We start from the raw sequence: 19,594 nt of genomic DNA on the forward strand, positions 1-19,594 counted from the left end.
CTTTTTCAAAAAAAAAAAAAAAATATATATATATATATATATATATATATCCTCCCGTGTTTACTGTTTAGATATAAAGGGAAAGTGGTCAACCGCCAACGTCCCAACTCCCGAGGAGAGCATAAAATAAGCTGCATGGCTCGTGAAACGCCACTCGACTTTTTATAACGTTTTTTTTAGCATATCATGACGTTTCTGGGTAGAGTTGTACATGGGTCGGGTTGGATCGAGTTTAAGGGATTTTTTGACCCAACCTATCATGATGGGTCAAAAAAAATTTAACCCAACCCAACCCAAACCAACCCACATGGTTCGGGTTGGGTCGGGTTGAATCCATGGGTTTGACAAATTATTATTATTATTATTAAATTGAGTAGAAAAAAATATAAATATTAATATATTAAAAAAACCTAAAGATTAGTATCAATATAACTCCTTAAAGGCACAACACTAATGACTAAACAATAATAGTAATTTATTAGGATTTATGTGAACTAATTGACTTTTATATAGAATAGGAAGAACTGGTTATTTAAAAAAAAATTATTAATTATATAATATTATATATATATATATATTAAATTAGTATTAGTGGGAAGAACGGAGGAAATGCTGCTCTAAAGCTGGTTTTTTTAAAAAATTATTAAATATATAATATATTTAAATATATATATATATATATATATATATATATATATATATAAAAGTGCTCTACAATTGATTTAAAAAAATTATTAAATATAAAATATATTTTAAATATATATTAAAATATGGGTGGGTTGGGTTGGGTCGGGTTTGGTGGGTTTGTAATTTTATGACCCAAACCCAACTCGACCCACTATAAAAAAAAAATTTTGTAACCCAACTCAACCCACCAAGCCTTAAAAACCGACCCAACCCGGCGGGTCGGGTTAGGTTGAGTCGGGTTTGGCAAGTCGGTGGGTTTTTTGCACACCCCTATTTCTGGGGGAACTTTGGCCCTGTTTGATAGAGTTGTTTAATAATATGTTTTTAGTTTTTAAACAATATTACATATATTTTTATATATTTTTTCATCCACGCGTATTTTAAAAAAAATACAAATAACGTTATTAGAACAACATTACCAAACAGCCCCTTTATAATGTCAAACCTGTTACATGCATAATGCATCGATAATCTACTTATGGGAAAAGTAATAATTATATCAGAAATCTATAAAAGAAAAATTATGAAAAAAATACCATGTTAACATGTGTATTAAGGAAAAGGCGAAAAACACATTTTACTTCCTACATTTTCAAGCTATTCTCATTTAAGTCCTTACATTTTATTTTTACCACTTTTAGTCTCTATTCTGAAAAACGCTTCCCGTTTTGGTCCCTGCCATTACATCAAAAACAGAGAAAGTTGACGTGGCAAACGGCATGAATAAATAAAACTAAATTAATGTCCACGTGGCCTAAATTAATAATAAAAAATGTTTTTTGACTTAAAAAATGCCACGTCAGCATCTAAATTAAAAAAATTAATTTATTAATTTTAACTAAATAAAAAAATTAAAAATCATATGAATTGAGATCTAAGTGTATCTTGAATAAGAATAACAAGAACACAAACCCAAAAATTAAAAAAAAAAAAAAAAAAACACCACGATCAAGGTTGGAACCGTGATTCTACCATCGGCCGAGGGAGGAGGAGAGGAACTCTCCGGTGGGGCCGTTGGGCTTGGCTATGATGATGGAGAGCCCTCCGTCGGCCAAGAGCGGGTTGGTCGGCCCACCGACACAAACCGGGTCATTATTGCCCGATTCGTTTGCGTAAGTCCTCCACTCGGAGGTCTCGTCAATTGAGTGTGACTCCAACACCAACCTGCACTCCGAACACACGGTGTCGCCGGCCGAGTGGTCGAACACCACCCCATCTGCCACTTATAGTATGAGCAATGTGCATCTAACATCTTCTTCTTTCTGTATAAATACCAGCGAAATGACCTCATTTTGGATCAAATTTGAAATTTCAAATGGTGGTGGTGGTGGTGTTTTTGGGTTTTTTTTTTTTTTTTTTTTTTTTTGGGTTTGTGTTCTTGGATTTGGGTTTATATTATTGTTGTTGTTGTTCAAGACACACTTAGATCTCAATTCATATGATTTTTAGTTTTTAATTATGTTTTTAATTTTTTTTTATTTAGTTAAAATTAATAAATTTATTTTTTTTAATTTAGATGCTGACGTGACATTTTTTAATGCCAAAAAACATTTTTTATTATTAATTTAGGCCACGTGGACATTAATTTAGTATTATTTATTCTTGCTGTTTGCCACGTCAGCTTTCTCCGTTTCTAATGTAACGACAATGACCAAAACGAGAAGCGTTTTTTAGGATAGGGACTAAAAGCAGTAAAAATAAAATGTAGGGACTAAAATGAGAATAGCCTGAAAATGTAAGGACTAAAATGTGTTTTCCGCCTAAGGAAAATTGTTAAACTATTTAAGGAAAGTTTTGATACCACTTTGATGGAAAATTTAAAAAGCTGTCACAACATTAATTTTTTTTCATAAAATATTTCCTAAAATGTTTCACTAAAAAATGCTCTAAAGCATTTGTTAACTTTTCTCATAATTTTTTTTTTTTAATTTTTGATCATTTTTTATAAAAATGGTATTAATTTTTTTTTTTCTAAATTAGTTTATTAAAAAAATGTAGTAAGAGTACACAACCCTAAAAATAGATAAAATTTGTAAAATAATATTTAATATTAATTATTTAAATTGATATTATTTTGAAGTTATTTTGGAGATCTAATATATTTATTAAAATATTGCAACACTTAAAATCTTGTTTTTTAAAAACAAACTAGATTCTTCAAAACAATGTCAATTTATATGATGATGATTGTAGGGACACGATTTGGAGCCCAAGCCCAAGCCCAAGGTGTAAGGGATATCAGCCTAATGAGCTCGGTATAATAAATTCGTAGAGAGTATGTCAAAGAACTAGGCTTTGATAAGTTAGACAACAGTTAGTATGGCTTTAGAAGTGGGTCAAGCAAAAACAAGAAGAACTGATCTGGATAAATTCACTCTCGACCCAGTCTGAGGAAGTTAGTTCTAAGATAAATCAAATGAACAAGTTACAAATACAACTTTGATTGCTATAGTGTTTTCTCTATTCATTTTCAGATCCCTATCCATGAGGGACCTCTTACATTATATAATTCCCTTTGAACGATCTTGATCCTATACTTGTCGATCATTTGAGCCACTACTTGAGTGCTTATCTCATCAGACACCCTTTCTTGCTTTCTGTGAGTTGTGATAGTCGAAACAACACTATTTAGGAGTCTTCTCCATATAAATGCGGTGGTAGAAGCTTTCTCTTAGATATTTTTGAGTTCCCATCCTTCTTGTGTGTTCATGATGCACGTCTCTATCATTAGAGCTTCCTAGAAGGTCCCCTTGACTATCGAGACATACATTGAGCTATATCTAGCATATCTGAAGAGTTGTTCCTCCTCAGACTGCCTTCCCATTCATATCTCACTCATTAGATTCTAAGCTTGACCCATCCAACACCATTCATTTGTTCTCGGATTACTATGCTCTCGACCAAGGCCCAAGGCCCAATATACAATTTGGGCCCTTAACCCTACGATGATGATAATAATAATAACAATAATAATAATCGTTTTACAAATTTTATAGAGAGAATAGGCTAGATCTCTGGGGCCATTTGAATTTAGATCCCCCTCATTTAAAGAACTAAACATTGTCCGTTGGCAAAAAGCTTTTTGCTTTTTGTCTTAGTTTTTTTTTTTTTTTTTTAATTACAATTTTTTTGTGTGTGAAAATAAACTAAATATATTTATTTTTGTCACACATTCAGTACAAAAAGCTATCAAAAATTATAAATTTTGTCTTATATTTAGCAAATAAGCTACTGGAAATCACGAGATAGCAAACATATATAACATCATCCGGCTATTTTCCATCTACCCACTTTTACTCGTATTTGGTTGCTTTTTGGTCAAGTGTCTCATTAAAATATAATTAAGTCCCTCTCAGAAGAAGTTTTATCCGCTCCAAGTATACTTTCCACATGATTAAAAAAAAAAAAAAATTCAATGTAGACAACTCAAATGACAATACAAAGTTTGCAATAAGTTATTCATAAATGACTTTTAGTTGAAGGGTTAATAAACTCAGCCAAAAAAGAAGAAGAAGAAGAAGATTTGTGTATATAAAATGGCTTTGAGTTTCAATCTCAGGTGAACTTGGGAGATCAATCCAATAGCAAGAACACAGAGCATTCCTATGAAATGGCTTTGAGATTGAAGAAGATTTGTGTATATAAAATGGCTTTGAGTTTCAATCTCAGGTGAACTTGGGAGATCAATCCAATAGCAAGAACACAGAGCATTCCTATGCACAATCTAGCTACATGACTTTTCGTATAAATAGAACTAACAGATCCCACATAACAAATTTCTTTTCACCAACTAGAGAATGAACCATCCTTTTGAGGCATGATCTTCATTGTAAGAGTAAACATTGCAACTCATTAATTGAAATGAAAAATCTAAATTAGGTCACAGTATATTAAATACTCCAAAACATTTGCTATATAAAATAGTATCTTATGCAGCAGCTATGAGCTTAATCTGAAGAAAACTTTATAGGCTTATCAACATCGTTGCCAAAATCTGCTTCAAGCAAACTATGCTACTGAAACCTACTCAAGCAGGGACTAGTGTCCTGGATAACTAGAATTACATAGCAAAAGAACTTAGGACAGAGAGGAGAGACGATCTGATGTGATGCGACTAGGTAGCAGGATGCCAACTTCCCACCCAATCCGTTAAACTTGCAACATTTCTGGTAATGTCTTCAATGGTATCGCTCTTTAATGCCACCACAATGTCCTCTGGATAGCTTTCTTTCGCCTCCTGGAGCAGAACTTGAAAGATTTCACACTCAATATTGTTTGAGAGCTTTGAACCTGTGTAACCTCTGGCACAGAAATTTAATTTGAGGCGATAAGCTTAGAGGGAGGGATCAAAAAACAAGTTAAAGATCAATTGACAAGGAAGAAAGTAAAGCTGGCACTACCTCCTACTCAAGCGATCATACACACCGTGTTGTCAGTCTGAAGCACAACTACTTGATCAAACCAACGCTCAGGGAAAAAATCACAGCCATGGTAGTCTACAATGTTCCCCCCTTCTTCCATCAAATCTTCAAGTTCATCACAAACCTGCAAAATCAGCATGCTATAACTGGTTCCATCACCCATACAACGCACATATGATACAGGATTGAACCCCACCTCCCCCTTTCACCCCTTATTTTAAGAGAGAGAGAAAGTGAGAGGAGGGGGGAGCCATTTGATTCCAAGACCATCAGCTATCTTACATTGTTGATTTTAAATTACATATCCCTTTTTAGTCAGAATACCATGGAGGCTTATACAATAATATTGATTCTACATAATCACTAATCAGCAACAAATTGTGTCAAAACCTCACTAAAAAGTACACTATCATAAACCACTCAGAAGGTAAAGTTAAACCCAAAATTCAAAAGCCCTACAGTAGGATAACAAAGCAAATATTTGCTTCATTAATCATTCAAATGAACCCATGCTCTCTCTGCTAATACAAGTCATGTACAATATATCCCTTTATTATTATTATTATTTTTGATTTGGATAATGTATCCCAGGTTAATATGGAGACATCATATTCTCATCAAGTGCATAAACAAATGCCTCCTTCAAATGAACTTAAATCTTAGCGTAGTTCTACAAATTCCACAAGTAACAAGTTGGTTTTAGTCCCAAAACATCTTAAACAATCTTTTCATTTAAAACTTTTGAGTAAATTTTTCTTCTAGTTCCATTTTTTTTTTTATAGGTAATAAGAATTATAATGAAAAAAAAAAAGAAAAAAGAAAGAGCTCCCCATGTACACAAGGAGTGTATCGAGGGAAGCTATAATGACTTATTCTAACTCCATTTTCTTGGCTTCCCAAGACATTCCGCACCCTCAATTCCAACATATTAATTCAGTTTTATCCATAGTTCATGTAAAAAAGTCCAAATTCTCCACATTGAATTAATTTTTGGTCTAAATTATGCCTTCAGTATCAATTTTTTTTTCTTCAATATGAAAAACCAACTGCCATGTATGCATTCACAGCATATATAGAGAAAAGTATAATAAGAAATAAGGTTTTATGGGAATACGAGGTCTTCATTGATGAGGTAACAGTCAAGCTAGTCGTCCCAGCCATCATGGAGGTTCTTCTCCTTGACCAAATCTCTGATGATGATGTGACGGAGCTGGGTAGCCTCCGCTAAAGCAAATGATGTCGTTATCTTGCCTGTCCCAGTTGTCCCTGTCACCAGAATGTTCGACCTGCTCTTTCTCACACTACCGTTTTGTGCCATGGAATTGGCCCTCTACTACTTTGGTTATCTTGGTCTCCTTCAGGCTGTTCTGCCGGATCTTATTCTACTTCTATCTCACTAGCTGATAACCTGTGCCATGCACAGAATAGTATTAGATCAACTACATAAATGCATACATAATATCAGTTCATTTTTATATATATAAAAAGAGGAAATTAAAATAGTTTTTTTTTTATAAGTAGGTGACTTATTCACCAAAACTTCATATTGTTCTGAATTTCAGCTCTTCTTAAACAAAGCCAACCCACAAAACCACAACATGGTAAAGCCCAAAACATGCATTTCCCTTTATTACCTCTTCCCTCCAGTTTCTTGGCAACCAAACATCAATCGAAATGTAAAACAAGTCAATTCCCTTTCAGCTTAACCTAACACATCTACATTTATGCAAAATTAGTATATTTCTATTCAAATTTTCTCCCTCTTCCTAAAAGACCCACAACAGTATAAAACACAAAACTTCAACTTTCCATTGTTCATCCATTTTCTCCACATTCTCAGCAACCAAACATAAATTTAAGCAACTAAATATAAAGCTAATTAAGTTTTCAAATCATGCCCCAAGACACCAATAATTTTTTTTTTTTTTTGGTAAGTAACAAATGTTATTCAGAAAAAAGATTGCACCCAATGCACAGGACCTATACTAGATGTACATCATAATTCATAGCTAAGCTTTGAGATTACAAAGATCTTCCCAAAAAAAAAAAAAAACCCTCACCTAAAAATAAAATGAAAAATCCAAACATGCACCAACCATCTTGTACCAATACAGATTCCAATTATACAAAATACAATACAAACCACCAATACAAATTACATCAACTAAGCAAACTGTCTATGGTGCTAGCAACTTAGCAATACAGAGCAAAGCAGCCATCACAAATTAATGGAATCTAAAAAAACTTAGGATTTCATGTTTTCATACGAGGTTAAATGGAATACAAAAATATGTTACTGATTACACAGGTTGTGTTTGGAACTAGTTCTTGCATAAGAAATTTCATAGTTAGATGGCATAACTAAAAATAAACAGATGTTTAATTCATAACAAAAAAAAAAATGTCATTTTGGCGGGAAAAAAAGAAAAAGAAAAAGAAAAAAGAAACAAAAACAAAATGAAAGAGCGAAAACGTACCTACTTGCTAGCTGCGAAGACTGAAGTGTATTGGAGGGGAATTTGGGGGTTCGTTTGGGGTGCTTTAATCTTGTTTGATTTGGAGCACCGATTGGATTTTTTGCGGAATTTGGGACATTAGGAAAGGTTGGGTGGCTGCAGAGCCAGTTATGAAAGTTAAAGAAACTGGACAAGAAGAACAAACTAAACGAACCAAGAGAGAAACACAGAATCATGGGACTTTGGGCGAAAATGGGTAACTAACCATAATTTTTCAACTAGTTAGTAGTTCTGGTTCCCAAACTATATTAGTTACTAGCATCTTATTTTGGCCTATAAATTGAGTCTTTGAGACTCGATTCCCTTGCGTACTTGGAAATCGAGTCTCTAAGGCTCGATTTATAAACCAACAAAATTTAAAAAAATTTTAAGTCTCAAGTCTCTCGTACAAGCCAAAATACACAAATTTTTTTTTAAGACATCCAAAAACACAACAATCAGATCAAAGGGAGAAAAATCAGATCGGATGGGAGAGGCGACCTGCCTAGAACATATCAGAGAAGAACCTAAAAAAAAAAAAAAAAAAAAAACAGAAAGAGAGAAGAACCCAGAACATCAAAGAAGAACCTGGGTCGCGCACTGCCTGGGTCGGTCGCGCGCAGCCCAGATCGCGTGCTACCTGGATTGATCGGCCTGGGTCACTGCGCACCGCGCTGCCTGGCCTGGGTCGCACACTGGGCACAGGGCTTGGCCTAGGTCGCGCACGGTGCGCGGCCTGGCTTGGGTTCTTCTCTCTCTATTTCTGGTTTTTTTTTTTTTCTCTGGGTTCTTCTGGGTCTAGGTTCTTCTTTGGTGTTTATAAGGATTATAATCGAGTCTTAGAGACTCGATTTTCATGTGATCGTCATAATTTTTCAACTAGTTAGTAGTTCTGGTTCCCAAACTATATTAGTTATTAGCATTCCATTTTGGCCTATAAATCGAGTCTTTGAGACTCGATTTCCTTTCCTAATTGGAAATCGAGTCTCTAAGGCTCGATTTATAAACCAAAAAAATTTAAAAAAATTATAAGTCTCAAGTCTCTCGTACAAGCCAAAATACAAAAAAAATAAATAAATAAATAAATAAGAAATCCAGAAACACAACAATCAGATCAAAGGGAGGAAAAATCAAATCAGATAGGAGAGGTGACCTGCCCAGAACATATCAGAGAAGAACCCAGGAAAAAAAAAAAAAAAACAAACAAACAAACCAGAAACAGAAAGAGAGAAGAACCTGGGTCGTGTGCTGCCTGGGTTGGTCGCGCGTGGCCCAGATCGCGCGCTGCCTGAATCAGTAGGCCTGGGTCGCCGCGCACCGCACTGCCTGGCCTAGGTCGCGCACGGTGCGTGCTGCCTGGCCTGGGTCGCGCATGGCGTGTGGGGCCTGGCCTGGGTCGTGCATGGTGCGCAGCCTGGGTTCTTCTCTCTCTGTTTCTGGTTTTGTTTTTCTCTGGGTTCTTCTGGGTCTGGGTTCTTCTTTGGTGTTTATAAGGATTATAAATCGAATCTTAGAGACTCGATTTTCATGTGGTTGCCATAGGCCAAAATCGAGTCTCATAAACTTAAGATGTTAGTAAATAATATAGTTTGGGAACTAGAACTACTAACTATATAGTTGGAAAATTATGGTTAGTTACCCATTTTCGCCGGGACTTTGTACAGTTTTGTCCGCTGCAAAATAATTTCCCCTTTAAAAAAAAAAATCTTTATATTAAACTCTTATTTAACCATAAAAAACTTTATCAATTAAGCACTTAAACTAATCGGAACTTACAACCTTATATCGTTTATTCCTATTTGATAGAAACAATGTTACTTGGCAATAAATAAAGCAGAGTTTGGATTGTACTGAATACAACCCACGTCAAGATGTATTTTCCTTGTGTCCCATGCACTATTCACAGGACCCGCAAATAAGGAAAAATGCAAATTTTTCTTTAAAACTAGGTCACACGACACTATTCATACATTTAAAAATTATTTTGTTACAGTATTTTCAATAATAAATTTTCAGTAATAAGCATAATCCAAACAGAACCTAAGAATGTCTATCAGTCTATATTGTTTATGTACGAGAATAACTATATTTACATTTGTTGATATTAATTTTATGTTTCCATAAGAAACATTATATTTTATATAACATTTGCAAATATGCTAATAACTACATCACATTTATCGGTAGTTTTTATGAATAGCTCAAACAAATTTCTTGTCTGCTTAAGGTTGTAAAAGAACAATGTTATTTAGGAACAACTCGAGTTTGGCTAATCATAAAAAAAAAATAAATAAAATAAATAAATAAAATTGAGTTTGGCTTAAGAAAAAGCTTGTTTAATGTATATTTTTTTAGTTAAAAAGTAAAATTCAAACATAAACAAATCATGCTCAAATAAAATAATAACTTATTGAACAAACTCATTAACATTAATACGAGACTTGATTTAGCTTATATATAACATTATATTTTAATATCTATATTTGTTTCAAAATATTCTTCGATAGACTTAAAATTGAATTATGTAAGTTTATAAATATATTCATATGATATCAAATTACTATTATTTATCATTTATTAAAAATGTAAATAGTCTATTTACCTTGTCCATTCTCAGCTCGATTTAATGAAATTCATATGTTCGAATCTTCACGATGATGTATTGAAGGGACTTCAAAGGGAATACTTGTTTATTTTGTCCCTCGCCACACAGTTGTATGTGAGAAGGTAAATGTTTGTTGGCAGTCTTTCTGTTTGTAAAACCCAAGCTATGTGTATGTATTTATGGTGAGTAGCTTTTGGTTTTGCAGATCCTTGAAGAGGAAAATGTTTATAATTTGATGACTATAGGGGTGTACCCATTGTACATAGTTCCATTGGACGAGGATGTATTATCATTTGAACTCGACCTTGCTTATAAAGTACGTAAAAATTTGTTTTTGTCCGTTCTGCTGATTTATATTAATTATTTCTCTTTGTGCTTCTGATGTCTTATTTTATTTTTTGATTTTTATCATTTTTTTTCCGTACATCTTAGGAAAGCCAAGTCGATGGTGATACAAGCTCACTTTGGCATATCGTTAAAGCCATTCGCAAGCTTGAGGTCGTGAGATTTTACTAATGTAATTTAGTTAATTCATATAAGAGATGTGATGAAGTGCAAATCGTCAGTCTTGAAGGTTCGTCCAGATGGAGCCGTATCTTCGCCGGTGTCACTGTGAAAATGGTAAGATAGCTCCCTTAAGGTGGACACCGGTGTGGTGCCTGCCACCACGTCTCCGATGCCAAAGTCAGTATAAGAGAACTTTGAGGAAATAACAAAGTATCAGAATAACTAGTAATGCTTTGAGGTGTGTCTGTGTACCTTGTATTGGTGCTGTGAGGGCTTTATATATGCTTCCACAGCCCTTAGCCGTTATGGTAGTTAATGTGGTTTTAATGTCTCTATTGGTAACGCCTCATGCTCAATAATGTGTGCCTTAATGAGGCATCCAACGGTCTGTACAACTGGTCTTGTTACTGCTCGAGACATTATTGGCTGCATTGAATGGCTTCGTTACTTTCGTTAGTGATACGGACATGTGGTTAATTCGTCTTAGAGGACAGCCTCGTCGGTCTCGAAGGGATCGTTCAGGGAGGTTGAGTTCGTCAGTCCATCAACGAAGTATATGTTGAGATCGTCCAAGCAAGGTGAGTTCGTCAGTCCCATAAGCTGCCCCTTAGGTTCTGTGGTCGTCATGACGTGTTATGACGACCATCAGAAGATGAAAGGTTTCCTGATCAGACATGGCTCTTAGAGACGAAGAACTCAAAGTTGAAAAAAGACTTGATTATCGCCATGGACGAGGCTAACACTCTCAAGGTCATTGCTGTTAAAGCCGTTGAGTCTTTTCAGCAGGCTGAAGATCTGTTGCGATACCTCGCCAAGCAAAATCTAGAGAACCTTGATCTTGAGGACATAGACAAAGAAATCTGTTGTGACTTGCACTTTTGAGGGGGTATTGACCCGTCAGTAACTTACATCCGTCTAGGCGGAATCTTGTCATTTAGCCAATTTTTGTGACTTACACCCATTGAAGGGATCTTGTCATTTTTGGATTCATCAGTAACTTACATTCGTTCAGGCGGAATCTTGTTACTTAGCCAGTTTTTATGACTTACACCCATTGAAGGGATCTTGTCATTCTTGGATTCGTCAGTAACTTACATCCGTCCAGGCGGAATCTTGTTACTTAGCAAGTTTTTGTGACTTACACCCATTGAAGGAATCTTGTCATTCTTGGTTTCGTCGGTAACTTACATCTATCCAGGCGGAATCTTGTTACTTAGCCAGTTTTTGTGACTTACACCCATTGAAGGGATCTTGTCATTCTTGGATTCGTCAATAACTTACATCCGTCCAGGCGGAATCTTGTTACTTAGCAAGTTTTTGTGACTTACACCCATTGAAGGGATCTTGTAATTCTTGGCTTCATCAGTAACTTACATCCGTCCAGGCAGAATCTTGTTACTTAGCCAGTTTTTGTGACTTACACCCATTGAAGGGATCTTGTCATTCTTGGCTTCGTCAGTAACTTACATCCGTCCAAGTGGAATCTTGTTACTTAGCAAGTTTTTGTGACTTACACCCATTGAAAGGATCTTGTCATTCTTGGCTTCGTCAATAACTTACATCCGTCCAGGCGGAATCTTGTTACTTAGCCAGTTTTTGTGACTTACACCCATTGAAGGGATCTTGTCATTCTTGGCTTCGTCAATAACTTACATCCGTCCAGGCGGAATCTTGTTACTTAGCCAGTTTTTGGTTTTTAAGCTGCTAGGTTTTCTCGCACTAAGTCATTGGCCGAATAGTTTTTTTTTATTACTTTCAAAAACGAATACAATTGTTTGTTACATCTATTGGTGGTGCTTCTTCAAACGCTCAATGTTCCATGGTCGTGATAGTTTTTGCCCGTCTATAGTCTCCAGGTGATAACTGCCTTGTCTGGAGTAATGGACGACCTGGTAGGGTCCTTCCCAAGTTGGGCTGAGTTTCCCTTGGGCAGGGTCTTTTCCACATCCTTTATCGCGGCTAAAGCATATTCAGCGTTCATATACTTCTGTGCCTTCAAGAGCATTTCCGCCATTGTCTTTGGTGGATTCTTTGCGAGGGAGGCCACGAGATCCCTGGACCTCAGTCCTGCTTTGAAGGTCGTCAGCTGCACCTTGTCATCGGCTTCGTCCACCTCCAGAGTCTCCCGGGTGAAGCGTTTGACATATGACCTCAGAGTTTCCTTCTCTCCCTGTCTAATGGTGAGTAAGTAGTTTGCCGGCCTCTTTGGACGTTGCCCCCCTATGAAATGGCGCAAGAAGACATTACTCAATTGCTCGAAGTTGTCTATGGACGAGGTCGGCAACTTCGTGAATCATTCTCTTGCAGCTCCTCTGAGAGTGGTGGGAAAGGAACGACACAGTATCTCGTCAGGTGGTTATTGAAGACCTAGAGTCGTCTTGAAGGTATTAAGATGATCTTGAGGGTCCCTAAGTCCGTTGAACGGCTCAAGTTGAAGTAAGCGAAATTTTGACGGTACAGGGCATTCAAGTACCGCCGTGGTGAAAGGCGAATCCGTAGCCCTTACCATTCTGTCTACGCTTCGGTCCGTCTCCTTAATGGCGCTCCTCAGTTCATCCATCTCCTTTCTCATTTCTCGAAAGAGATCTGAATTCTGCTCGTCCAGAGTAGTTGGCCTCTGAGGGGTACCCTCCTGTGGCTATCCCCTTCTCCTTCCAGGTTATCCTTGGACCGATTCTCTTCTTGTTGAGCCTGTTGGACCTACTGGAGTCGTAGCTTCATTTCCTGGTTTTGCTTGGTGAGTTCTTCAATGGTGGCTGCAAGGGCTTGAACTTGTTGGGCCAAGGCTGTTGAATCTGGATTGGGTTCCATCTGAATGTAGAGGGTTGATGGAAACTATGTTTTCAAATATGAATCTGAAAATGTCGTTCCCCACAGACGGCGTCAAACTGATGAAGTGCAAATCGTCAGTCTTGAAGGTTCGTCCAGATGGAGCCGTATTTTCGTCGGTGTCACTGTGAAAATGGTAAGATAGCTCCCTTAAGGTGGACACCGATGTGGTGCCTGCCACCACGTCTTCGATGCCAAAGTCAGTATAAGAGAACTTCGGGGAAATAACAAAGTATTAGAATAACTAGTAATGCTTTGAGGTGTGTCTGCATACCTTGTATTGGTGCTGTGAGGGCTTTATATATGCTTCCACAACCCCTAGCCGTTATGGTAGTTAATGTGGTTTTAATGTCTCTCTTGGTAACGCCTCATGCTCAATAATGTGTGCCTTAATGAGGCATCCAACGGTTTGTACAGCTGGTCTTGTAATCGCTCGGGACATTATTGGCTGCATTGAATGGCTTCGTTACTTTCATCAGTGATACGGACATGTGGTTAGTTCGTCTTAGAGGACAGCCTCGTCGGTCTCGAAGGGATCGTTCAGGGAGGTTGAGTTCATCAGTCCATCAACGAAGTATATGCTGAGATCGTCCAAGCAAGGTGAGTTCGTCAGTCCCATCAGGATGAAACCTTAAAATAATTTGACCTATAAAGAGAGAATACTTATTTGAAATATAAAGAGAGAATACTTATTTGAAATATAATAAATCTTTTATGAATGCAGATATTTAATATGGTTATATGCTCTTCTTGTATATTTTTGCATTTACCTGAAAGGTTTGCATCGATTTATGTATTATAGTTTTCTTTTGGAGTGATACCAAACGTGAGAGCCAAAGGCAAAGCATCAGTGCGTGTTGCAGACATTCTAAACCGTATGCAAGCAGAGGAACCTGTTAACTCACCTGATGTAATTATCTACAGCTTCAAGCTCCTTTTTATGCAAACTAAGTTGAAAAAAATGCATTTTTATAAAATGATGCACACTTCACTGCCTCCCACTAATGTTTTGTTTGTTACTACAGATGGTTGTGCCAGAGATAAATACACTCATCCTTATAGGGAGGTAACCTTTTCTTCGTTCCCTCTATTTTACTGTATGTTCTCTGATGTGAAGTCATGCTAGTTTCAAATGATATGCAACCATGTGTTTAAAAATTGTGTATTTTCTTAACCTACCTTATGCCTGGAGGACAAGCAAATTTTAAAACCTTGTCGAATTGGAGAACAAGCCATGTATGGTTGGTCCTAGAATTAATCCAATAGAGAGATTAAAAATGACATGAAATATAAGCCAAAAGTTTACTAAAGACAACTCAGTGCACTACATGTCGAAATAAAAGGGACCAAAAATGACATTAAATTGAAAAACCTATATTCCAAAAGATGACTAAGTGCGACCTCAAAAGAAAAAAAAAAAAAAAGAGAGAGAGAGAGAGAGAAGAAGATGACTAAGCACAACTAACAGTACTATAAGCCCAAAATGAAAATGAATAAAAATACCCTTTACGTTAAATTAAAAAAACCAATACTTTATATACTTAACTTCATTAAAATATTGGCTTGTGGGTTTGGTTTTAATTTGTTTTAGAGTTGAATCTGTATTGTTATTAAAAATGAATCAATTTCCAAATAATTTATTTCCGTAGGCTCTTGTCAAGAATTTCAGATTTAAATGCTTACTCTGTTCTGTAATACCACAAATCCAGTTTCTTATCGGAAGAAGAATGTAGAGAAATATAGAGAAGTTGATAATAAAGAAAGGAATTATAAGTTCTTATTAAGAGCTGGCAGTTTGGCACACTTCAAAATCTGATTCACATATTAAAAAAAAGAGAAGGTTTTAAACTAGTTCTCATTTTTGAGCTACTTTTGCAATGCTTAGTTGTAGATTTATAATGTCTATGATATTATAGATCCTTGCTGTTGCTTAAAGTTGACATTCCTCGGCTGCAGGTGGACATGGTTACTCCTATGTTGTCTCAATTAACATATGAGGGGCTACTTGATGAGGTAAGCAGAGGAAGTTGGCCCATACTTATGCAATGCATAATTGTTACCTGGCATGATAGTTATGACCCTGGAATGATGTGATTGACAAGTTTAATGATTTATAGTCCTCATATTGTCCTTATACAAATTCAATTAGCTTGGTGAAAACTCCTCCTCCATTAAGAATTTGACTTTGTTTTTAACATTGTGTTTTTCCTTTATCTTATATCCATTCTGGTCAAAATTACATTTCATGGACTTGTGAGACTACTGAACCTCTAATTGCATGACCATCAGATTGTTTTAGTTTTATTTATGCTCAAGCTAAATCATTAAAGCTCAATCTTTTAAGAAAAATTATTTTTGTTACTTTCTTGCATGGGCCTGAAATGGGATACCTATTGGTTCTGGTTATATCAATTTTGTTATAACCTCTCTAATACGTTTACTGCAGTGTCTGCATGTCAATAATGGTTCTGTGGAGCTGGATGCATCTATCATGGGTCTCCAACAAGAGGGAAAAAAGATAAAAGTTCCACTTAATTCAAGGTAAATTATTGTCTCTGCTTGATATATCTTGCTGCTCTTGACAACAATGACCAAGCTTTAGTTCCAAAATTTTGGGGTTAGCCACAGATCCTCAATAAACTAATCATGGTCAGCGACATGATTCTTTTCCTCCATCTATTCAATCCAAAGTCATGTTCTTTATTCTTTTTAATTTTTGTTTCTAGTTATACTGATTTTTTTTCTAAGATATGGCTAAATATTGCGTTCAATTTGGCGGCTAAGCCTCAAATTCTCCATGAAGCTATGTATGTGTGTGTATTTAGTTATGTACCGTTCGAAAATAGTTTCTAAACTTATCGTACGTATGGATCAAATAATTGTATTAGAATATGATATGCATAATTTACTAGAAAGGCATACAAATGAGGGAACAAAGAGTACAAAATTCTGCAGATCCTATGAGGATAGCAATAAAGAAACCTTCGGTTTCACATGAGCATATCACAAAGCATCTTAAGAATTCCAAAAATTGAGTTTCAAAATGTTTATGCTCTTTTTGTTGTCTCTCTCTCTCTCTTTTATTTTTTATGAAATGCTTATTTTCCAGAATAACCATTTAAGGATGAAAAAGCTAATATCTCTGTACTATATCTAATCACTAATACTCATGAAATTTTGGGGGTAACTTTCAATTGTGGCGGCTAAGCCTTGGATGTTCCAATGTCGTGTGAAGTGTCCTTTTTTGTAGATTCACTTCCACAGTTCCACAAAGCCCTTTAATCCTAAGATAGTTATTATGTTACTTCCTAGTTTTTACAGATGCACCTTAGAATGTTCAGATGCTCCAACTGTTTAATGTTGTTGATATCTTGCATACCATCTTTTAGTTGTAGGTACATAAGGGAAAACATCAATTTGGTACCAAACTATTATTTATTTACTTATTCTATTTTTCTTGGATTATATGTTGATGCAAGAATTGCCAGTTGCCCCAAATGCTTTCACTAAATATATCTTTTCCTTCTTGGTTGTTTTTCCTTTCCACTTCTTTATTTCCACCTTATTCTCTCCTTCCTTCTTGTCACATTCACTTACCGCTGATGGTCTAAATTTTTTAGTGACAAGCTGTTTAAGGAGATACAGGATCTCAACTTTGAAGTTGTCATCCAGGTTGATCTATTTAAACCAGTTTATATTACTTGCAATCATAGCTTATACTTCAATTTCCAAATCTGTCTCTTGTCAGTTGTCTATAAAAAAAAGTCCCATTATTTTTCTTGGAGTTCTATTTTCTTAGTTGCCATCTGCAGTATGATTGCAGATTCTACGTCAGAAAGCAACATCCATGAAGCAGGACTACACAGAAGTGACAACAACTGTAAGTGAATGGTTTAACAACTGAACATTGCTGCCTCTTTTGTGTTTATGATTGATGCAAAGTTGAATATTTCCATGAAACTGATGTTAGTGCTAAAATACATTTGTCCAACTTCTCTGCTATAAAATTCAAGTACCTTGGTAAAATATGTATTAGCTATCTTTGTTACTTACTAGTTTGGTTGTAATTGCATGCATGGTTGAATAGTTCAACCCATAATCGAGGGGATTAACAGGATTGTTATGTGATTGTTTACTTATGAACAAAAAAAGAAGATTATTTATGTGTCAAATGATGCACTATCAACTTCTAGTATTTTACCACATACGGTTCTCTCCACAAACACAATCAGTATCTCAATTCCTTTCTAGACTGTTAAATGAAGTTGTAAATGTTTTCTAATGGACTGCTATGTTGTGCACAGACACAGTCAGTTTCTGAATTAAAGGACTTTGTCAAAAAGCTGAACTCGTTGCCAGAGATGATTCTAAGTATTTTCCTACTTTTAATTTTTCATTTTCGAGATCTATATGTGTGTTTCCAATTATTTTAATTTTATGGAATTTGTTGCTTTAGAGGCACATAAATCTTGCTCAGCATCTGTCGACATTCACATCAAAGCCAGCCTTTCTTGGGCAACTTGACATGGAACACACATTGTTGAGGCACAGAGTTATGACATGTGAGCACAATTTCTACTGTTATCTCCAACTTTTGAAGACCTAATGTGTTGATTATATGCTTTTCGCTTTATAATATATGTGAATATACTCAATGCAAAAGCATGCTGATTGGGTAGTAAATGGTTTACTGAATTTCAGGACTAAGGGTTGATGCACTGCTTATGGCCATGTAGTTATGATGTTATTATCATGTTTGTTTGTTTAACAATGAGCTTATGGTCTTTCTGTTCCTGACTTGTTTGACTTTCCAGAAGCGCCAATTGTTCTTCAACCTAAAACCAAATTATTGTTTGTCATCTTTGGAACGCATCAAAGCTATCCAACCACTCTACTCAAAGAATTTTTTTTTTTTTGTTGGATTGACGAACAGTGCTGGCATCTTTTAGGTGCAGCGCACTTCAAAATTCAATCAAGTATAAATAATAAATGTCCCCCATTTTTGATTGGTGATAGTACCTGTTCTGAGTCTTCTGACCTGTGCTACTTGTATCATATGGAATAACTGAAATGGCATTCTTTTTTTCTTTTTAAGCAATTGTATTTATAATCTTTCTTTGGTTACTAAAATCTATGCATTTTTGGTATCTTCAAGTCATTTCTCAAGATCACCTCCTTTCAATTTGTCATAAATACGAATTATGGATTCTCAGTCCCCTATCCTAATTTCAAAAGCATGAAACTAATGCAGATGCTTTGAGTACATTGAAGAATTGATCCAGTTACAATGATGTCTATTTTCATCCTCATTTTTAGGTTTCTATAATGTTTGAGTAACTTGTTCTTGCAGGAAGGGATGGCATATGATTTGATTGTTGTGACAACCAAAATTGTCAGTGGGCATAGCTTAGCTGAAACATTTGTAGAGAGGTTGGGCTAAGGTGAAAATTTTTGTTTGTTTTTTCTTTTTCTTCTTGTAAAGTCTTACTGGCTATGAGAGTAGAAACTGAGGGTTGTTGGCCTGACTTGAAGCCCATGTAGGGCATGTTGAACTGATTATATATCTGTTAGCTTGTTGAGAGTAGCGTGTGCAGTTTTCTGGCTTCACCTTTTCTGTATTGATTTTGTGAGATCAAATCCCAGCAACCCTTTGAAGGAATTATTTGGTTTGAATTGAAAGAGTATTTCCACTTTGTTGTGATTATTTTTCTATGGCTAATGACTGTCAGCATTGCATACATGAAATTGTGAAGAAAGTGTAGAGCATCGTATGCCTTAGGTGGTTACCAGAAAATTGAAAATGGAACCCATAATCCTAATCATGGTGGTCAGATTTAGAAGTAATCTTTCTTGATTTTTATCTACAACCTATATAACACCTGATATACGCCATCCTTAAAACCTAGCCTGCAAACATTTTTCTTCGTACACAACACCTAGTCCAACGCTAAAAAGACTATTTACATTTGGGTGAAATACATCGTTAATCTTTGAAGTTTCAAATACAAGCTATTAGTTCTGAATTTTTTAACAAATGAGGAATTATTTTA

General features: G+C 35.7%; 1 pseudogene; it reads left to right on the top strand.

Moving 5' to 3' along the window:
- The first annotated feature begins 6,159 nt into the window (after positions 1-6,159).
- On the top strand, positions 6,160-17,865 carry LOC115957084 (annotated as a pseudogene).
- Positions 17,866-19,594: the final 1,729 nt, after the last annotated feature.

The sequence above is a fragment of the Quercus lobata genome, chromosome 8, assembly GCF_001633185.2.
Source record: "Quercus lobata isolate SW786 chromosome 8, ValleyOak3.0 Primary Assembly, whole genome shotgun sequence".
NCBI classification, from domain to species: domain Eukaryota; kingdom Viridiplantae; phylum Streptophyta; class Magnoliopsida; order Fagales; family Fagaceae; genus Quercus; species Quercus lobata.